We start from the raw sequence: 21,001 nt of genomic DNA on the forward strand, positions 1-21,001 counted from the left end.
TTTCTAGGTTATCGGTAACTCGCCCTATCTATAATAGAACTAAGAAACTAAACTCTGTGGCTTGAGTCCTCAAGCGAACTATACCGACCGAGCGACCGCCGCTTGTCGGCAAAGTTAGTGTCAACTTTAGTGGCTAGAGGTTGTAGCGTGGTCAAAGCAAGGAATCTCCACGGCTGTTAATTTAGGTTTTCTAGACCGGAGCCGCTACTACCTTGAAATAGCTCCTCAATTATCCTCGTGAAGCAAGGACGCACCATACCTCAAGAGGTTAGTCACTGGCTTCCCACCGCGGCGGCTCGGGTTCGATCCCAGATCTGGTCAAATGGGATTTGTGGTGGTAAAGTGGCGCTGGGGCGGGTTTTCTCCAAGTACTTCGGTTTCCCCTGCGAATCTTCATTCCACCAAATTCTCCATCATCATAATCAACCGGGACAGGCTACAATAGGCCAATCAGTGGCCGCCGTGCCGAGTGGACCCAATTGGACTCCACCCCCCACTAAGAGAACTAAAAAAATCCTCATGAGGCTGAGTGGACCCCGTTCCAGACCCACTACTTCTCAGAAAATCTGTTACCGCCGGGTTCGAATCCAGACCTCTGGATCTGTAGCCAGGAACTCTGACTAATAGACCACAGAGGAGATCCCCTATCTATAACAATTTTTTTTAAAAAAATGCGAATAATTAATTGTTTTGCTATGTTTTTCCCTATTTTTTCTTATATTGTTCTATCTGCATTCGAATTGACCACAAATGCTACTCTCCTCAATTCCGCCACTTCCCATAATTCAAAATAATTCGGACGTGTGTAATGAGAGCAGCCTAAACAAAGTCGTTAAATCGCCTTTAACAGCCATTCAGTCAGATATACATATAGAAAGTGATTACGTTATATCGACACTGTAAAATTAGTCCTATATTTAGTGCGTGGACGCAGACAAACCGGCTGGCTGACTGGCGCTAATACAAAATGGTAGGGAGTAGGAGTAGTTCAGAGGCTACATCGCATTGTAACGGTGGAGGTTGCCGAGATGAGTTCAAACCAGCGGAAAGGTCGTAAACCAAGCGCTGACGTATCCACTCACAGAAAAATACCACACAGAAAAAAATGTTCTCGAGGAATGGCGGCTCCATTCATCTTCTGGGCTAGACATAAAGTACTGCTATTCACTGACTCCGTCTGGAAAATGCACTCATTGCCAATCGGAACACATTAAAACATAATGGACAGACGAAAGATACACTGCATTCACTGAACTCCAGATGTCAATGGATTTGTTTCTGTAAGACCTGCGGACCAGACAGCGAAACGCGAGTGGGAGGCGGTTACCGACCTCAAGTGCGTTGTCGGTTGCCCTTACTTCGTTATTGGGTGCTCACAATTTACCTCGGTCACTACATAGCCTTCGCAATCAGTACAGCATTTTTATTCAGGCAGAGACCGAGCGGAAACGCTTCTGAATTGCATTCGGGAGGTGGGCGATTAGAATTTTGGTTGGGAAACCGAACATCACAAGCGTCTTTGTAGTTTTACTCAGTCCTTCATGGAAAATAGCGGGATACTGCCTTAAATTATGCCAAGACTGATTCATTTCACATTCTTTCGAATTCCTTACGGGCTACCCTCCAACCATTCGACGCTACAGACAAACAAGTCCGAGTTATCGATAGCGTCGTTATATAAACAATGAATGGAATAAAGTAAATAAATGAATAAATATTGGGAAAGATACGGGTTTTGGCTAATAGACAAAAGATGTATCACTTATATCTTCGATATGACCGTACGTCTCTGTTTCTGCGGAAATTGTACTTAGCTCTGCATGAATTCTGATGAAAATTTGTCATTAATGTTCCAACTGAAAAGTTGCAACAATTCTTTTTTAGACTTACATCAATCCATAAGTATCACCGAATGATAAAAATGAAAATTTATCCCTTAATTCGATAACTAAATATAATATCTTATTCTGGTGAAATTCGGCAGGAGTCATACAGAAACTTGTACAAAGAAATGAGATTTAGAGCCACATCTGTCAATCACAGCTTCCAAAATACAAATTTGAAAGGACCCATTTGACACGATAGGTGCTATTTTAAACATTTAAAGCCATGTTTCATTTAAATAAGAGCTATATACCAATGTTCCTCAAAGTTAGTACGTCTATCATAATCAAACGCAAGGACGTTCCCACACATGCAATACATGAGGGGCCAATTTTCGATTTTTTCTAATTAACTATCGATACCAACTGAGGGAGTTATTTGAGAGAAGAATGAATAAGCATACACAGTGAACTGGAGATAAGTGGACATAAATCGGTTGTTGCCGATTAGTGAAATATTACAGCTGCATTCGCATGAGGAAACGAGAGAAACCGCGGAGATATTCAGTTGAAAGCAACAAATATAATTTTGAAGAAAGCAGTCTTCTGGGATTTGGCACCGTGTATATGTATATCCCAGAAGACTGCTTTCTTCATAGTCACCGCCGTGAAAGCCTCAAATCTTACAAATATAATTTTACTGCGTACACAGAATATAATCATTGGGAGATATAACCTAAAATACATTTGGAAGGTGAAAGTGCTTAGTATCTTCTGGCGTTCAGGAAAATGTGGTACAAACTTATTTAACACACTGTCATATTTAACCGTGACACAATTATATCTTGATTTCCTGTCGTTCTCCAGTCTCTTAATGTAATAAACGGGTTTATGTTGGATTTTTCTGTTTTTATTTTAGGCGTGTTCGCATCCCTGCCGAGCGCCTGTTAAGTCGCTCGGTCAGTCCGTCGGTCCGTTTACGCGCATGACACAACTCGAGAACCACCGAAGAGAATTTCATGGAATTTGACTTCGAATTTTAATAACATCTGTAGACACGGACCAAACTGGGCCAAAACTGGACTAAAGTAATGGAAATTTTACGTGAAGACCTACGTGCGATTGTGTGTGCGCCTCGAAAGTAATTCGCTGCACACTTATTCAACCGAAAAATGTTTCGAACAAAGGTTGAAGAGATAAAAGAAACGCGTATGGTATGTTTCAATACACTTTTCTCCGTACGTATCTCGATTTTCTAGATAATTAACTCAATTGAAGAGAACGTCCTAGAATTAAGTGTACGTATATCTCCGAACATGAACATTCAAGAATTGACAACGATCTTACGAATACTCACTAAGATAGCCGAAGTTTCTTTTCGTGAATAACGCAGCTTCCTCCCTTGTGAATTTATAGGTCTACATACACATAAAGGTGTATTTAATTAAAACACAATTGAACATGCTGCTACAACCATTACTTTATTAAAATTTAAACTTTGTTTCTTTCGAGATAAAAGTAAAAAAAAAAGCTAAAGTTCTCCCTGTGCTTAACTAAATAAGCACTAAGGCGTATGGGGAGTGGATGTATAGATCCATGTTTTCTTGACCTCGGCACTAGTTGGAGGTGTGCTTCACGCACCGGTCGCCTTACTTGCAAGGAAAGAGTCTCCGGTACTCACTGGATAGGAGGTTTGGTGGACCCCAAAGCCGGTCTGGACGACATGGAGAGGTGAAAATTCTTGCCCCACCGGGACTCGAACTCCGATTCCTCCTTGCTCCAGACCGCAGCCAGTCGCTATACCGACTGAGCTACCCGGATCCTTGGTTTCTTACGAGATAATTGAACAAAAGGAATGAAGGCGCCCAAACTGTTAAGTTGCACTTAAATTCCCTAACTAGTTATTTAATTATACACTTCATTATTTTGTGAGCCTTATCCTGCCCGTTGTGCTCACCGTCTTATTCAGCGATAGGCCTGTGGTCTGCTTGATCTTATAAAGTCTCTCTTTTCCATGAAACTCTTTAACTTAAGAATGGACTTCGTCAATGCTCTTCTAAGCCAAATCTTTAGACACGGGAAACATTATGCTACAATTTATCTTCCTGCTATTAGTTTCACTTGTGTTGTCACTAGCTCCCCATATCAGGCGGTCGCCTGTCACTTCTCACACCCTCGAACCCACCCCCTTGTCTGAAAATTTTCTTCTGCGCATTCAAGGTTACTCTTGGCCTTGTTCGAAGTTACGTGACACTTGCTATACCGTGTATACATCGGCTACGAACTGGACAACCGCAACAAATTTCGACAGGGAGTGACTTTTCCCCACAACGTCCATACCTGCTCTTGTGAGCACACCCAGTCTCCTATGTAATACCAGGGGTCTTCCCAGGCGGTTAAGGCAGCAGTGGCCTCACGCTGACAGCTGACTTCCGCTTACAACCGAGGTTAACCGTGAGTGAAGTTACTGCAGCCTTATTATGTTTTATACCTAACTGACCACCTATCTTTTCAGGAATTTGACAGATTTTGATGAAATTTGGTATCAGGGCTTCTAATATGAATACATAACTACGTATGAGTTGAATTAGATACATCGTCTGGGGAACAGCGTGACACATGCGCACATGAACACGAAAAAAAATACGACTGATGTAAAAAAGACTGCTTTCACGGAAGAAGTTCAGGCAGAACTGAGGTTGTCGTTTGTGCCCATTTCCAGTCTCATCTAGAGCATCAGCTCTTCTGAGTTCATTCGAACTTGTTCTATTGAACTTACTCATGGAGCTGAGCCCTTCTTAAGGAGCCGCCAATTCTGCAGCTACTCAAGAATTTCCCAGCATTTTATGGAAACCAGAGGTTCATTACCGTGTTCACAAGAGCCATCCACTGGTCCCTATCCAGAGCCAGGTCAATCCAATCGATCCCATCCCATTCTATCTCTCTAAGATCCATATTAATATTGTCCACCCACCTACGCTTTGATTTTCCCAGTGGTCTCTTTCCTTCTGGCTTTCCCAACAGGATCTTATATGCATGTCTCTTCTCTCCCATTCGTACTACATGCCCTGCCCACCTCATGCTCCTCGACTTAATCATTCTAATTATACTTGGAGAAAAGTACAACTTATGAATTGGAACACCATACTTAAATATGTCATTGCTCCACAATTCTTACCTTCAACACTACCACACAAACATTTCCTCTAGCTTCATTCATCGCTAACTGACATCTGTAAATGATGTAGCACAGATAAATTACATGGAAACCGAACAGCATTGTTGTTAGAACGTTTTCAGAAAGCGAACTCAGTCTAGAATTATCTTAAACTATGCTGGTGCAAAATAAACTTACCAGAAGCTACTCAGGTCACGTCGTCCAAGCAATTAAGAAAGGAGTTGACGGCAAGTATTCGCAAATCACTACCACACAGTTGAGAGAGATCTTTCCTTAGGCGAAGATTTAAGTGGAGAGAAAGAGTGACTAGCATTTGTTAGTTTAGCACGAACAGGCTGACAAACTGGCGCGCTAGAATATGCCACGTATAAACACCCTGAAGGACTAGAAACTTCCTTGTAACAATGTGACAAATTACAATGTCTCTTCGAAGAAAAGGAAGCAAAATAGAGAAAGAATAATGAAACAAACACAAACATGTAGGATGGGCAGATAAAAATCAATTAAATAGGAGAGGAGAAAGAAAAAGAAACCGACAGAATTTTACGCAGAGACTAAAAATTATATAATTGTGAGTATTTACGTAATCTCACTCTCGGTCGTGGGATCGCGTTCTGCTTTGGGTATTAATTTTGTGGTAGGGATTTCCTTTGCAATAAACGCCCCTTCAGCCATGAAAATAAAATTTGTGTAGTGGCGAAATGATCTGTCCTATTTACGGGCACGCGGTAGCGTAGTTGGTTGAGGCACTATGCCACAAGCCGGAAGGTCGCAAGTTCAAGTCCCGATGGGGTCATTGGATTTTTTCAATTGACCTAGTCCTTCCAGCCGCACTATGAGCCTGGGGTTCGCTCAGCCTCTAATAGAAATGAGTACCAGGAATTAATTAAATAATTTTCCTGGGGAGTAAAGAGCGGCCGGCGCGTAACGCTGACCTTACCGCCATCTGTGAGCCGATTGTCTAGATAATGTGGGACCCTCAACGTCTCACAACCTTACGGGTCTTCACGGCCTGGTATAGGGATAGCTTAACTTACCTTTTACTTGTTACTCTCAAGGATTCGTTGATCCGTCCGTCTGTCACATGTTTCACATGTTTCCATAAAACATATAGAACATGAAATTAGATAGTGCCTAGGAAAATTTTAAATCCCTAAGAAAATGCGATTAATTCAGATCGTTGCCAAATTCTTTGAAGACTTTGTAGACCTACAGTTGAAAAATTCTAAAATGACAAGATTTGTTTGTCTTCATTAGCGCATTAAAAAACTAATAAAAATTCCTATATTATTATTCTTACAGAGCTCAGAAGTAAGTGCGGGGTAACTGAAGGCCTGCAATCACGGTAGCCGTGTGGTCTAAGGCATATACTGCCTTCGTTCTCTTGGAAACCTGGATCGTGGGTTCGAATCCCACTCAGGGCACGGATGTTTCGTGTGTGTATGCGTCTATTCTGTGTTTGTGTAGTCGTGTGTTAAGGGAGAGGCTTTAAGACGAGCTGATCATCCGTCCAAGGCGTCCTAGCGTCTGTAAAATGATCATGAAACTGAGAAATCAGCACTGTGCTCCAAAGTGGGATCAAGAGAAGAAAAGAAAATCTAAACCAAAAGTTGGAAAGAAAATCCCCAGAGAACAAAAATATTGATCAACAAGACACAAGTAAGACGCCAAAGCTGCCAGTCACTCTTCATTGTTTAATTATACAGAAAGTTCTAATATTCGCGGAAAACATATATTGGGCGCAAACAGAGTGTTTATGTTTCTCTACAAGTATTGTTCAAACATTTACCGCTCTGATAAACATTTTGTGACATGTGCCAGTGATGCGTATAGAAATTCATGATAATTGTCTGTTCATAATAATTGTATGTATACATACATACAGAGGGGCACGTGGTAGCGTAGCTGGTTGAGGCACTAGGCTACAAGCGGGAAGGTTGACGGTTCGAGTCCCGATGAGGTGGATTTTTTCAATTTACCTAATACTTCCAGATGCACTATGGCCCCGGAGTAGACAGCCTATCCATAGATTCGGAGAATTTATTAGCTTTCAGTACGGCATTAAATTACATACAAATATAAACGATACTGAAAACTGTTCGAAATAAGGAGAACTGCTATTTGAGTGGCTGCAGCCTAAGAACTTGCAATGGATGCAGTGACGTTTCACCTCTACACTTCTGAAATCATAGGCACTGACATCTGTCATGGTTCTGAATTCTCGGTATTTGCAAGAATTAAACGTGCATTTAGGAAGTCATTAAGTTTAGCTTAATGACGTTCAAACTAGCTTTTAGCCTCTATCTAATTCATAAAAACTTCATCAGATCAGAAATATCATCCACAAAGGTGCAGTTAGAAAACGACAGACAATATCAGTGCAGTTAATTAGAAGTTCTCACTGTATGGGTTAGGGAATCCTGTGGCGGCCGTATTTTCTTACTGTTGGCATATGAAATCTCGTAACCTATGGATCCGGTAGACAGTGAGATGGGTCAGGATGTTCTTATAATAAGAAGTGAGGATGCACCTAATCAGTTATTTCCGTTAGAAGTAGCTAATCTCAATCCTTGGTCCACGTCCACTGATAGAGATTGCTTTTTAGGGGGCCAACTCAGAACGAGCCTTCTCATCTTTCCACCTGAGGATGGAAACAGATCAAGTTCCCGAAACGTTATGTTCTTTCATAATACTAAACGATGGGCAATATCAAGGACTCAATAATCCTAAGTGTAATACACTGTCACGCAAGGGAGTGTGACTAGAGAAGGGGTTTGGGTTTCTAATTGCATTTATTGAACACTTATACAACTCGTTACTACATTTAAAAAAATACGTAGCTATCGCACACAGACTAGTGTTCTTAGTCTGTTACAGTTTCCACTATTCGTTTCCTGGTAACGGCTTCTAACAGTGTAGATTCTTCAGCTTCCGAGCTCATTTCGTTGCCCTCTGGCTAATACTCCTAAACTGAACTCGTTACTTCAACTCATTAACTCCTAAGCTGGCGGCCATCTCGTACCAACCTCCTAGTCTTCTCTTCACAGACTGACTTAACAACTGAATAACTTCTAAATTTGTCTCGTTGATAATGCCTTGGCACGGATAGCGTAGAAAACACAGTTTCCAACAGTTCCTCTACTGTTGCGCGTATACTCGTCGTGGGAACCTGTTTGTTTCGTGTCGCTACCTACTAACGGGTATAGTACACGCTACAATAGCATCGTTAGAATTCTTTATTATTGATTCACCTCCGTATTCAAACGACTTGGAAAATTCGTTTCTTTATGTAGTTCAGCACACTAAGAAACCTTTGTTCTTAATCTTCATACGCTGCCACTGTTAAGTGGGTCGTCTAGCTAGGAAGACTATCCATGTATCTCTGTTCTTTCCATCGTAGCTATTCTACGCGTGGTTCACAGTATGAACCATAAACCTCTTTGAAATATGGTTCCTATTTGCTCCGTTTCTTGCGCTTAACTTGGCCTACTCTAATGAACATTTTTATTCTCTAAGACTCAAAGTTTTGTTCCTTATAGTGATAGACTATGATTCAAATGCATATGAAGAGGCAAGGAAATAGTAATTTCTCCGGTGATCTATGCAATGGACCATAAAATACTGTTGCAACACACAAACTCATATCTTAATACTGATATGATTTACAGTCATGTGGAGAAGGTGGCGTCACGAATGGTTTCAAAGCGAGTTACTGCACGGGAATAATATCCTGTTTGTAGTGTTAGGATTATTACCCCATTTCTCTAATGGCAGCATTGGTAGAAGGCTTGGAAGAAAGTGGCCACAAACAGAACATGAGCTACATAGCAACTGACGTTTACATCCTCCTAACGGTGGTTAAATAAACGAAGTTAAGGTGAATGGAGCGTTTAGAACGCACATGGAAACCATTTAAGTTAATCAAATTTTAATTGTGGGAATTTTCTGAGAAATAAAGATGGCTTCCTAACGATTAAATCCGTTCGTGGGAGGATAAGAGCTTAAGAACAGGGTAGTGATCATATTGGGTAAAGCTGACCGAGAAATGGCATTCATGCCTGTCGCGATGAACTTCCTGGTACAAATATCGAAGGCAGCTGGAGCCAAGGAACAGAACTCGATAGATATATGGGTACACGGAAGGACATTTTTAAAATTGATCTCTGACACACTGATTTTTAGGACGAAAGCTAGATTGAGCTGGCTTATGATGGTTTGTATTATAATATTTTCGTGAACAGTGTGAACATTCCGGTTTCAAGAAAGCAAGGAATAACATATTAAAAACCGTCGAGTTTGGTTTGAATTTTTTGTATATTTTCCTTGCTTCAAAAAATAAAAGTAGGCTTATGAGATCACCATGCTGTCTGTGTGTCTGTGAACCCCACTCCCCACATGAACTTTTGAATGCCTGCACCAATCTATATGAAACTTGGTATGTAGATATATCATGGCATCTGAGCTCATTTCAGCGCCGTACTTCATAAATCCCTCCCGTCAATCTGTGTGTCTGCATGTGTATCCTTCAACAGTTGCTAGGCAACGGCTCGGTAAAAACTATACCTTGGCAACGAATGAACACGAAAAATATAAGAATTGGTAGTGTCGCTTCCTATGCGATCCGTGTCGTATGAATGGAAAGTAGGTGATTAATTCTTCCTAGAACTTCTTGTTGTACTATATTTTACGGCGTCGTCAGTATCTAAACTACACAGCGTCGAATGGCAGGATGATTACAAAATTATGATTAGAAAGGATTTAAAAGGAAGAGGTTATGGCCTAATCGAGGTACTATCCTGACACTTCCCTGGATTGACTGAGGAAAACCGCAGAAAGTCTCAGTCAGGAAAGACGGTTTTCCGGCCCAGATTCAAACCTAGCACCTCCTGAATGCAAGTCAAGAGCTATACCGCTTTACTAATCTGCTTCATGAGTTGGTTAATTAATAGGTTATCCAACTTGACGTTAATTCTGAACAATCTGATTTTAGCCGTCAATTACGAAGAGAGACGCTGGTACAGCATTGCAGCGTGCTGTTCCATTTCGCATATCAGGTCTATTAGCACAATATGACGGAGGAAATAATTTTCAGCTGTGTTCTAAACAGCTTAGCGAAGATACAAATGAGTTCTATTTAAAGAGACATGACGAACAAACAAAAGCATGAATACAGCTGTCACCTGCGACTACTAGACGCCTTGCATCATATTAGCGCGGTTGCCATACAAGCAAGTGTTTGCCCTTTGATGTAAATTCAAGTTCCATCAGTTCGGCCCGAATTCAGCGAGGCCTTCTAAAGACTTCCAAGAGTTATGAGCCCAGTTAGTGCCGAATAAGATAGTTACGGAAGCTCCACGTGCCTGCATTATCATGGATGATGAGTGGGAACTCGGATAATCTGCGACTACGTGAAAAGGGCACTGGACTGAAGCAACACATACACGTAAACCCTGTTAAGGAACATTATATTTGATGTACAACAGGGTGGAAGGCCATTTATCAAATAACCAGCTTCTGAAACGTCGGAATTTTATTTCAGTACAATGTGGGTTTCTTCCGGTAAGACTTCACTGAATTATGTGTCGCGAAACTCTTGTGTACGTCCCTTTGAAGTCAATGCATTTTGTATGAACCATATCTCGATCACAGGTGTTCACACAAGCAGACTTGTCTACATCGGGAGGGACACTTTAGTATCGTCTATTTTAAAAGTACAATGTTACGGATTGGAGCCGTAGTCCATGCAGGTCACATTTAGGGCGCTATAAAAAAACCCTACAATCATTCAATATTGCTACCATCTGAGACGACAGCAGACAAAAATATAATGCAACTCTTTATCTATATCAAGAATTTCCAGTAAGTAACAGTTACTCGTACATTTTTCGAATCTGGGCAATCTGAGATATAACTTCATTTTTTTAAATTTATAATTAATACAAAATAAAATTAATATGCTTACGTTCAATACTACATTTTGCAAGATTTGAGGTTTTCACGGCGGTGACTGTGAAGAATACCGTCTTCTTGGATGCGGCGCCGTGTAAATATTAGCCTATGTTAACAAAAACAAAACGTATCGCCTCCATCTTCAGGGTATAAGAAATTGGCGAGCGATGAACCATCGTGAGCAGGCGTCTCTAGTCTACGTGTATGATACATTCCTCCGAAACGTCGGTTAACAAAATATCTACAGGGCGCCAAATCCCAGAAGACTGTATTCTTAAATGTAACATTTGTTTATTTATGTTCACAATTCACCCCTGAACCTAACTTCATAGGTGCCAGGATAGAGTAGACGGTACAGCGACTGGCTTCGGGCTGAACGATAGACAGGCCGGGGTTCGAGTCTCGGTAGTCAAAATTTTTCTCTTTTCCACACCGTTCAGACTGGCTCTGGGGGTCCACTAAACCTCAGACTGGCTCTGGGGGTCCACTAAACCTCCTATCAAATGGGCACGGGGGGCTCTTTCCCGGGGATAAAGCGGCGGGGGCGTGAACTTGACCACTCACATCTAGCCAGTGCAGAGGTCAAGAAAATGTGGATCTATGCATCCACTATCTCATACGCCTTCATTGCATATTGCTTCATTAGTTAAGCACAGCGACAACTCTACTTTACTTGCCTAACTTCATATTCATACTAAACGGAAAAGCTATATATCGAGTCAAAGTGGCAGCAATACTAGTGACTTAAATTCCAAAAAACGTATTAAAAAGGTTACATATAATTTTAAGATTCTTTCTTTTCCATGTCAGTGCAGGATTCCACAAATATACGAGTATTATAGTTGCACTCCCGTTTCGTAAATTTACACATGTATTTCTTGGTATCACTGGCGATAAGACATTAAAGGGCTGAAGTAGCCTCTAAAAGCATTACATACATATTAAATTTTATGAAAATCTACCAAATTATTTCAAAACCTGAGCCAGGACCTTCTCTTATAAAGGTAAGTAATGTGAAATAAATAAATGCAAGCCTACTTAATTGTTTCTTGCATCCTGTTGTGTATTTAATCAATATTAGAGTTAATTTTACCGACCACACAACACGTTTTTATTTACTGTCACACTATATGTTTCGACATCAAGAGGTCATCCTCAGGTGTACGAACACAGTTGCACAATCACACGCAATCACATTCGTTTTTCCACTTATTTTGATCCTGTATCCTGTTCAGGTCCACGCTCAATAATATGTGTCAAGTTCTTCTTATAAATTAAAAATACAAATGTTAAAATTTAAAATTTAAATTTTAAATTATTATTGTGTATTATTGAGCGTGGGCCTGAACAGGATACAGGATCAAAATAAGTGGAAAAACGAATGTGATTGCGTGTGATTGTGCAACTGTGTTCGCACACCTGAGGATGACCTTTTGAGGTCGAAACATACAGTGTGACAGTAAATAAAAACGTGTTGTGTGGTCGGTAAAATTAACTCTAATATTCTAAGCCTGTACTTGTGTTTTAAGCACCCGAAGACACTAGCAGTTACACAGTTTTAAGGAATCATTACTCACTTGCATATATATCTGCAACGATATGTGGTCATAAACTGCCAGTCATCCCCTAAAACAGAAACAGATTTCGGTATTAACATCTTCTTCCATTTCTGCATTTATTAGTAGTATCTATGTTGTCTTATTCACAAGAAACTTTACTACGCCGCGGAAAACAGATATTATGCACACGGAAACACTTGGTGAGTCGGGAATGTAAGAATCCCGGACTACACTGGTGAGCCTAGGACTAAAATGGAGAGCCCCATGGATAGCCTCAACTTCTGGTCAATGCATCACGGCTCCTACATCTTGCTCCGGTCACACTGTCAACTGATCGAGAGTGATTATAGACGGGGTTTGAATTGATAACTAGATTTATTGCACACGCATTTAACTCGCGATTACACGTTACAAGCCACACACACACTCAGATTAGTATCCTCAGCCACGTTGCTTGCTAACAGCTTTCGTGTCCACGATCCCTGTTCTCGCTGGCTGGTACCTTTCCGCTGCAGCTCCAGAACTGAAGCTGCAGACTGACTCCTTATGTAGCCTCGGCACGGATCGTATAAAACACCGATTCCAATAGTTAATGTATTGTTGCGGGTTACATAGCCGTTGCCTGGTAATGGCGGTTTCTCTGGCTCCTCAATTATTGCTATGCGCAAATATGGCACATTGCTCCCTCCTTAAGGCTCTTCGTCGCGAGTAGCCTATAGACGTACCATCATTTCTTCTTTTCCGTGTAGACGTGCCTGTGGCAGGTGTATTAATTCTGGCGGATGATATTTCAGCGTCTTCCTGGCGCCTTAATACTTCCAACTTCGACGGCGCCAAGCTTTCCTCCTTCGTGGATAAGGCGACCTGTTGTTGTCCTCCAAATTCTCCAACTTCCCCTTCCTTAGGGCCACGCGTCACAAGTTCTTTGGTAAGTGTGAGACGGTCCAGGTGTACGACGACAATCTTTGTTCCAGGGCTCATCAAAATCCTGTAATACACATTATTTATCCTGGTGACTATCTTGCATGGACCTTCCCATGAGGACTGGAGCCTGGGCGACTACTCTTTCGTGCGAGTTTGACGATAGAACCATACGTTGTCACCTTCCTGGCAGCCCAGACAATTGCCCAGGCGGTCGTCACGAGTCTTCATTCGGTTACTGGTCAGATTCAGATGTTGGAGTGCATAATGTCGTGCGGATGCTACATTAGATACGCCGCGGGATCATTTGTGAGTCGCTTGTTGTCGGAGGCTACCAAAATAGCAGGTCACAGTACAGGCGGGAGTCCTTTTCCGAACACTTGGATGGCCAGGGTCAAGTCCGCAGTGTCGTTGGTGGATGCCCTGTAAGCAAGAAAGGTGGATAATCTTGCGTCCCAATCCCTCTGGTGTGATGCGACTTTTTTCAGGTGTTCCTCGACCGTTCTGAAGTAGCGATCCACCATGCCGGCCGACCGTGGGTAGAGAGACGTAACGTGTGTCTTGCTCACTCCTAGGCTTCCAAAACACCTTGCATTAGGCGGGAGTTGAAGTTAAGGCCCTGATAGCTGTGTGACTCTGGCGGCACTCCGAAACGGCAGAAGTTGGTAACCAGAGCTTAAACTACTGTAGACCCCTCTTGCTTGGGAAAGGCGCAGGCCTCCGGGCACTTGGTAAAATAGTCCATAGCAATCGGGAGGTAACGGTTCCCTTGGTCCCTCTTCAACAAAGTCTGTTGCCTGCAGCCCGTAGTACCTTTGTCTGATCTTGTCTAGGGTACAGTTAACATCCAGGTGTCCTCCAGACGGTCCGCCGTGTAGTTCGACCAATACTGCCTTCAATTTCCACCGAGGGAGGAGTATCTGAGCTATTTGAGACCTCCGTCGGGGGACTTCCAGTGACAATCCATTATGCCGTCTCTTATTGAAAGACTTCCATGGGGTTCAGTAGTCCTTGTACGTGCGGCTCCGGTGGCCAATATCTTTCCATTCCGGGTGTTAACCATCCTCTAGTTCTCTTAGAATAAGCCCTACGTCATGGTCTTTCAGTTGGTTCCTCCGTATCGTGGCTGGGTCCCATCCGTCCGCAGCTACGCTCGTAACAGCTCGTACCAGCTCAATTTCTGACAGTACCTCGACTTTCGACAGTGTTTGCACTCTTCTCGGCATCGCCGTCTGGAAAGAGCATCGGTATTGTTGTGCTTCCGGCAATGATGGTGCTCGGAAGTAAAGATGTATTAATGCAGGTGCTGAACCCAGGGGATTGTTTGCCTTTCGAGGTTCTTAAAACTCATCAGCCAGGTTAGTGCAGAGAGGCCGATGCGCAAGTGGAACTCCTGTCCGTAGAACTACTTAAGGAAATATTGAAGTGCCTTCACAATGACCAGTAGTTCCCGCCGGCTGATGCAGTAATTCTTCTCCGCCTTGTTCAGAGTCTTACTCAAATAGGCTAATACTCGCTACTGTCCGCCCTGTACTAGGGACAGCACTCCTCCAATCCCGACGTCACACGAACCTGTGTCAACGACGAATTTTCTCCTGGCTGCTGGTATGCAAGGGCTGGTGCAGTACAGCGAGCGATTTCCCTGGTCCCCAAATTCTTGCTTTGGGCAAATGTACCATAATATATTTTTAACGACGCTGGATCGTCTGCTTAGTTACACAATACAGACTGAGACATGTCAGAAACTTCGGAAATGTTGAACTGCGAGAAAATAATACAAATAGTCTTGCCTCATTTCAAGATCGTCGTAGAAGCGTGAGTAAATGAATACACTTATTAAGTAGAAATGATATATTACTGACGATAGAGCATGACTCCCGGGTATTGTAAACAGCCTTTGTATATTGTATCCACACCTACATTTTACACAACCAATCTATCTTTTATATTGTCATTTCTACTTTCTACATGTATTTCACCATTCTACAGTGTCTGTGAGAAATAACAAGAAACAGATCATCATCTCACGCAGAAGCCAGTAGAAGTATCCTTGCTGAGTACATAAATCAGTAACTAAACAACAATTCAGCAAACAAACCAAGCAACCCTACGCTTGGCCGCGCCACTGCTCAACCGGTTAATCCTTGGCTTCCCTCTGCGGCGGCCCGGGTTCGATCCCGGGTCTGGTCAGGTGGGATTTGTGATGGACAAAGTTGCGCTGGGGCAGGTTTTCTCCGAGTACTTCGGTTTCCCCTGCCAATCTTCATTCCACCAATTGCTCCACAATCACCCTCACCCATCATTTGGGGCTGGTATAATAGGCCAGGAATGGCCGCAGGACAAGGGACTTAGATCAACTCCACTAGAAAAAAACCCCTACGCTTCAGGGTCTCAATTCAGAAGTTGGCACTTATTCAGATATTCAAGAAATTACCTATCACTTGGAACCAGAAGTTTCACAGTCTTCATAAAGGCAACGAAGTTCAATTCAGTCCACCTCAATGACCCAGATTTGTTTTACTACCGTCCTTCCATCCACACATTGCTGCCCGTCCTACTGAGAGACACGAAACTGCTCTATTAATAAACCCTGGGGAATATTACAAAGAAAATCTATTGTAATACAGCAATAACAGAAATTATGTCGATTTAATAACATTGGCTAATGCTAGCAATAAATTAATTATTTAGAAGTGAAAGATTAAGGCTGCAACAGAATTTTAACACAATGCATTAAACACCCGCGAAATTAAAATTAGGGCAAACACAGCTTGCATGTCAGGGGCACCTTCATGTCACCCCCTGCCTTGCGAAGTTACGCAGACCGCACGCAAACTGCCTGGGTTTCATATCGACGTCAATATTCAAGCAAGTGGCACTAAAATATCTGTACTGTGTCCACACGGGACAGCAGCCCCCTATCCGGCCCAAGTGAGTATCTGACACGTCTATTTCTCTATTTTATATTTCATTATGAAGACCGTGAAGACAGCCCTGTTCTAGTGAACAAACTTCTTGGTATAGTCTCTCCCCCGAAGTTGACTTGAGGGGACGGTCGCCACATATGAAGGGTAACTGCGAATTCCTTGAATAAGCAGTCGCGGACAGCCGATAAGGTGTGGCCTTCCAGCTATGAATTTTGGCGGGAGGGAAGCTAAAAACTGCTCAAATAATAACCAGCAAGTGACAAAATGTTACATAGGCTATGGGACTGGAAGGGATCTTCTTAGGTTGGGTATCGACTGCGCGCGGCTGCCGCGCGCAGCTGTTCGTGGGCGGAAAACTCGTTCGTTTGTTTACTGTGTTCGTGTCCAGCATCGAAGCGCGGCAGCCGCGTGGGGCTGTTGATCGACGCTGTTCTTCAGTTCTTGTGAGATCACCATGAACACTGCCTGTGCAGCGGCTGACTTTATGTTCATGTTCAACATTATCGAAGAGAAATAGAAACCGAAACGAAAAGTGCGTTGCTGGATGAAGGAATTGTAGCGTCAGCGAATGCAATAGGGAAACAGATTTATGCGAGATATGACATTTGAATTAGTGGAAGATAAAGTTAAAAATTTTAGGCGAATGTCATTATCATATTTCGAACACTTAACTTCATTGATCGAGCCAAGCATAATTACAGACAATATGAGAGGTATATAAGCAATTTAATAAATATATTTGTACCAGAACCAGTTATGTGAGACTTCTTAATTCGGGAATTTTCTCTTCTGTATGAAGAAAATAATATTGTCATCTTTTTTTTAAATCTTGAACTGGAATTTTCATTTCGTCACCTATGTTCTTCAATGCGATCTCGCGTATACTTTTGTTACGGTAATTAGCACTTTTTGATTTCCACAATACATCTTTAGAGTTATAAAGCTGTATGACAGCTAGACACTTTCATTCTCCATTTTGCCGCGAAAGAAACACCGGAACGCCACAAGACCGTCTCAACTGGAGAAGCACAGCACACTGAAATCCCTTTGCCGCGTGACAAAGAACCGCTCCGATTTGGCTCGAAACGCGCCAAGTTCGCTCGCCACAGTGTTCGTTCTGCCGCGCGCGGCAACATGGTATCGACTCGGTGAGGCAAATCAACGAACATTGCCTCGCGCGGCAGCCGCGGGCAATCGATACCGGCTTTAGTGGTTTATTTTACAGCGCTGTGAGTATATCAAGACCATATACTGTAGGATGGTTTCTTTAACGAACAAGAAAACAATCTGGAAGAAGCAGTAGTAGTATAACAGAGGTACTATCACGGAATTCGCATCGAAGGCCTGAGGGCAATCTTGAAGAATCCCATTCGGCTTGATCTGTGTTCTCATAAGAGGCGGGAAAGCTGCTGGTGTCCACTTTCATGCTCTCGGTTTATGCGTATATTTAAGAGACAAGTATGGTTCAGTAGGGCTTCCCTTACTAGTATATTTGTATTGCACTTGAGACTTCTTGTGCAATGGGTTGTGAAAGAAGCTAGCATGATGCAAAGGCATGAAAGTGCATATTTCCAAACCCAGTGTCAAATCATAGCTGAAATACTTGTGTTTCTGCATTGCGATCTCATGTAGGACTAGAGAATTTTACTATTTTTATTTATTTTATTACTATTACATAGTAATAATATATAGCATTGAGTCTCATGTTCATAATGAGACCTCTCACCAAATGTCCTGGTGTAATGGCTTTCTGCTTGGCATTCTGGAGATTACAGGTTCGATTCTCGGCTCAGAGGCTGAAGGTTATTCGTGACTGACGTTATGCATGTTTTTGAAACCACTCGAGGCCAAGTATCGGGGTAATAATAATTTTTTTAATTCGCTTAGTGGGGGGTGGAGTCCAGCTGGGCCCACTCGGCACGGCGGCCACTGATTGGCCTATTGTACCTGCCCCGGGTGATTATGATGGTGGAGAATTTGGTGGAATGAAGATTGGCAGGGGAAACCGAAGTACTCGGAGAAAACCCGCCCCAGCGCAACTCTGTCCACCACAAATCCCACTTGACCAGACCCCGGGATCGAACCCGGGCCGCCGTGGTGAGAAGCTAGCGACTAACCGCTTGAGCTATGGCGCGGCCATTGGGGTACCATCTTGGGACACATCCAAACTGATCAGTTAACTCTTGTAGCTATCCTCAGTTACTCAATCTTCTACACTGCTATGAAGGAACTGTGTTAAGTGCAAGAGTGTTTAAGTAGCTTGGCCATGAAACCTGTGTTCTTATGCCGAGAAAGAGAAGAATGGGTTCTAAAGATAATACAGATTAACAAGTAACCTGCGAATGTTTGTTCTCTACAAACAAAACTACACACTAGCACAAAAACATTCATTGGCCTTGAAGTGAAAAAAGCTAGAAGTGGCAAATGATATAACAAGATTGCAAATGAAAGGCTTTCAGCGTACAGAGACATGAAATGTTCTTAAGAAAAAGTCGCATAGGACTGACTGTACCTTTTATTGTTCGGTTGCTTGAATCAGGAAACTTGAGACTGGAGAAGAAAATTAACACAAAATTATGGTTAAAAAGATGCCACTTTCAGGCAACGTAGGTATGGCTGGCAGAATAGGAGATTATTATAAGAATATACAAATGCGCCCTTGAGGAGTAATTATAAAAATGAGTTTCGCTTATATATGACGTGTTTCTCCTGTATATGCAGCCATATGCACATTGCGTTGCAAACCGAGAGAACGTCAGCAAGGCCTAATACGAAGACCATATCACGTTTAGTAGAAATGTTTCCAAGAGCTAGGAACTAAAAGCATATTTAGGCCGTTTGGAAAAATAATCCTCAAAATGCGTTAAAGTGAAGACACACGTACTGATTTCTTTCTATTGTTAGTGGGGTGGGACTAAGTCCCTTGTACTGCAGCCAGTTCTGGCCTACTGCACCAGCCACAGATGATAGGTGAGGGTGATTGTTGAGCAATTGGTGGAATGAAGATTGGCAGGGGAAACCGAAGTACTCGGAGAACACCTGCCCCAGCGCCACTTTGTCCACCACAAATCCCCCTTGACCAGACCCGTGATCGAACCCAGGCCGTTGCGGTAGGAAGCCGGCGACTAACCGCTTGAGCTATGGCGCGGCCGCACATACTGATACTCGTAATATAGTCCCTATACAAGAGCTGCATATGGACTTTCATTAAAGTCTGGTAAACGTCCTAAATGATGCATAAAATATCATTAGGCATTAAAGTAAAATGATCCTTAAACTACGTCAAAAGATGTAAGATTTGAGGCTTTCACGGCGGTGACTATGAAGAAAGCAGTCTTCTGGGATTTGGCACCGTGTATATGTGNATTATACATACATACTCTACTTGTGTGTGTAATAAATCCCCTGTATTTCAAGTTCCACTGGAATTTTTTAGCTGAGACAAGGACAGGCCTATACGCAACAGCTTAACAAGTAATCTAGCCATTAAATAAATTGAAGGAAATGACATTTATACTTATGCTCGTATAAAACAAATGTTGCATATCGATTTTCATAAAAAATAAACACATCTGAATTTAATTTTGGCTCTCAAGAGGCCTTTAAAACAAACCTAATTTAAAAAATATAAAAAATTGAGATTTCTTGTAGGTCTACTATACAGAGTTAGAACGGAATCAGTCCGGTAGTTTAGGTGCTATTCCCAGTAGATAAGTTTGAACCTAACAGATGGCAAACGAAACTTTCTTTCATAAGGCAACTAAATTATGAAAATTAATGAAAGTATTAAGAATGGTTCAATATTTTATTACAATATTTTATGCTGCTGCTGATAAATTTAAGACTATATAAAAACAGCGGATTTCAAAAATTTGGGTAGCTATGGTCTGATATAGGAGTACCCTAACAATCACTTCGTTGCCTCGAAGATGAGGGTACACTTCACGTTCGATATATCGCAAAGATTTACATTTTCGATTTGCAACGTTCATAAATTTAATATGTAAGGGTTTTATTAATGAGTTACGTAAAGGTAAAGTCCCTGTGCTCAACGAATTAAGCACTACGCCATGAAGCCGTATGGGGGAGTGGATGTACAAGTATAGATCCACATTTTCTAGACCTCGGGACTAGCTGGAGTTGAGTGGTTAGCTTCACGCCCCTGCCGCTTTACCACCGGTACCCAATGAATAGGAGGTTGGGTGGACCCCAGAGCGGGTCTGGACGATTTGGAGAAGAGCAAATTCTTGACCCTACAGGGACTCGAACTCCGACCTCTCAGCCGTCCAGCCCGTAGCCAGTTCGTATACCGACTACGCTACCCCGTAGCGTATATAATTTTATTTATAGAACCTCATAAGGCCACACTGGCCGATAACGACCTAACTAAAGCGATTTAATTAGGTTTCAGTAAGTACATACCATACAATTCTTAATCGAACTCCTAAGCTGAGTTCAGATTACATATGCAACAAAGAGGAAAAACAGAATCAATTCCCAAAAATATGGTAATATTTTAAATGACTGTCAACCGTTCAAGATTAATTAGCTTAATGGGGGATGGAGTCCAACTGGGTCCACTCGGCACGGCGGCCACTGATTGGCCTATTGTAGCCTGCCCCGGGTGATTATGATGGAGAATTT

The 21,001-nt window shown here is 42.3% G+C and overlaps 1 protein-coding gene across 2 annotated transcripts in view; it reads right to left on the minus strand.

The window, feature by feature from the left end:
* Positions 1 to 21,001, minus strand: part of LOC111868652 (cGMP-dependent protein kinase, isozyme 1) — a 167,207-nt gene that overhangs the window by 113,660 nt on the left and 32,546 nt on the right. The window contains exon 2 of one of the 2 annotated variants that reach the window (XM_023859523.2): positions 12,528 to 12,576. The exons of the other annotated variant lie outside the window; for it this stretch is intronic. The gene's annotated coding sequence lies outside the window, so the exon portion shown is untranslated. The remainder of the gene's footprint in view (positions 1 to 12,527; positions 12,577 to 21,001) is intronic. 2 annotated transcript variants of the gene reach the window in all.

This window comes from Cryptotermes secundus, unplaced genomic scaffold (genome assembly GCF_002891405.2).
Source record: "Cryptotermes secundus unplaced genomic scaffold, Csec_1.0 scaffold280, whole genome shotgun sequence".
Taxonomy (NCBI): Eukaryota; Metazoa; Arthropoda; class Insecta; order Blattodea; family Kalotermitidae; genus Cryptotermes; species Cryptotermes secundus.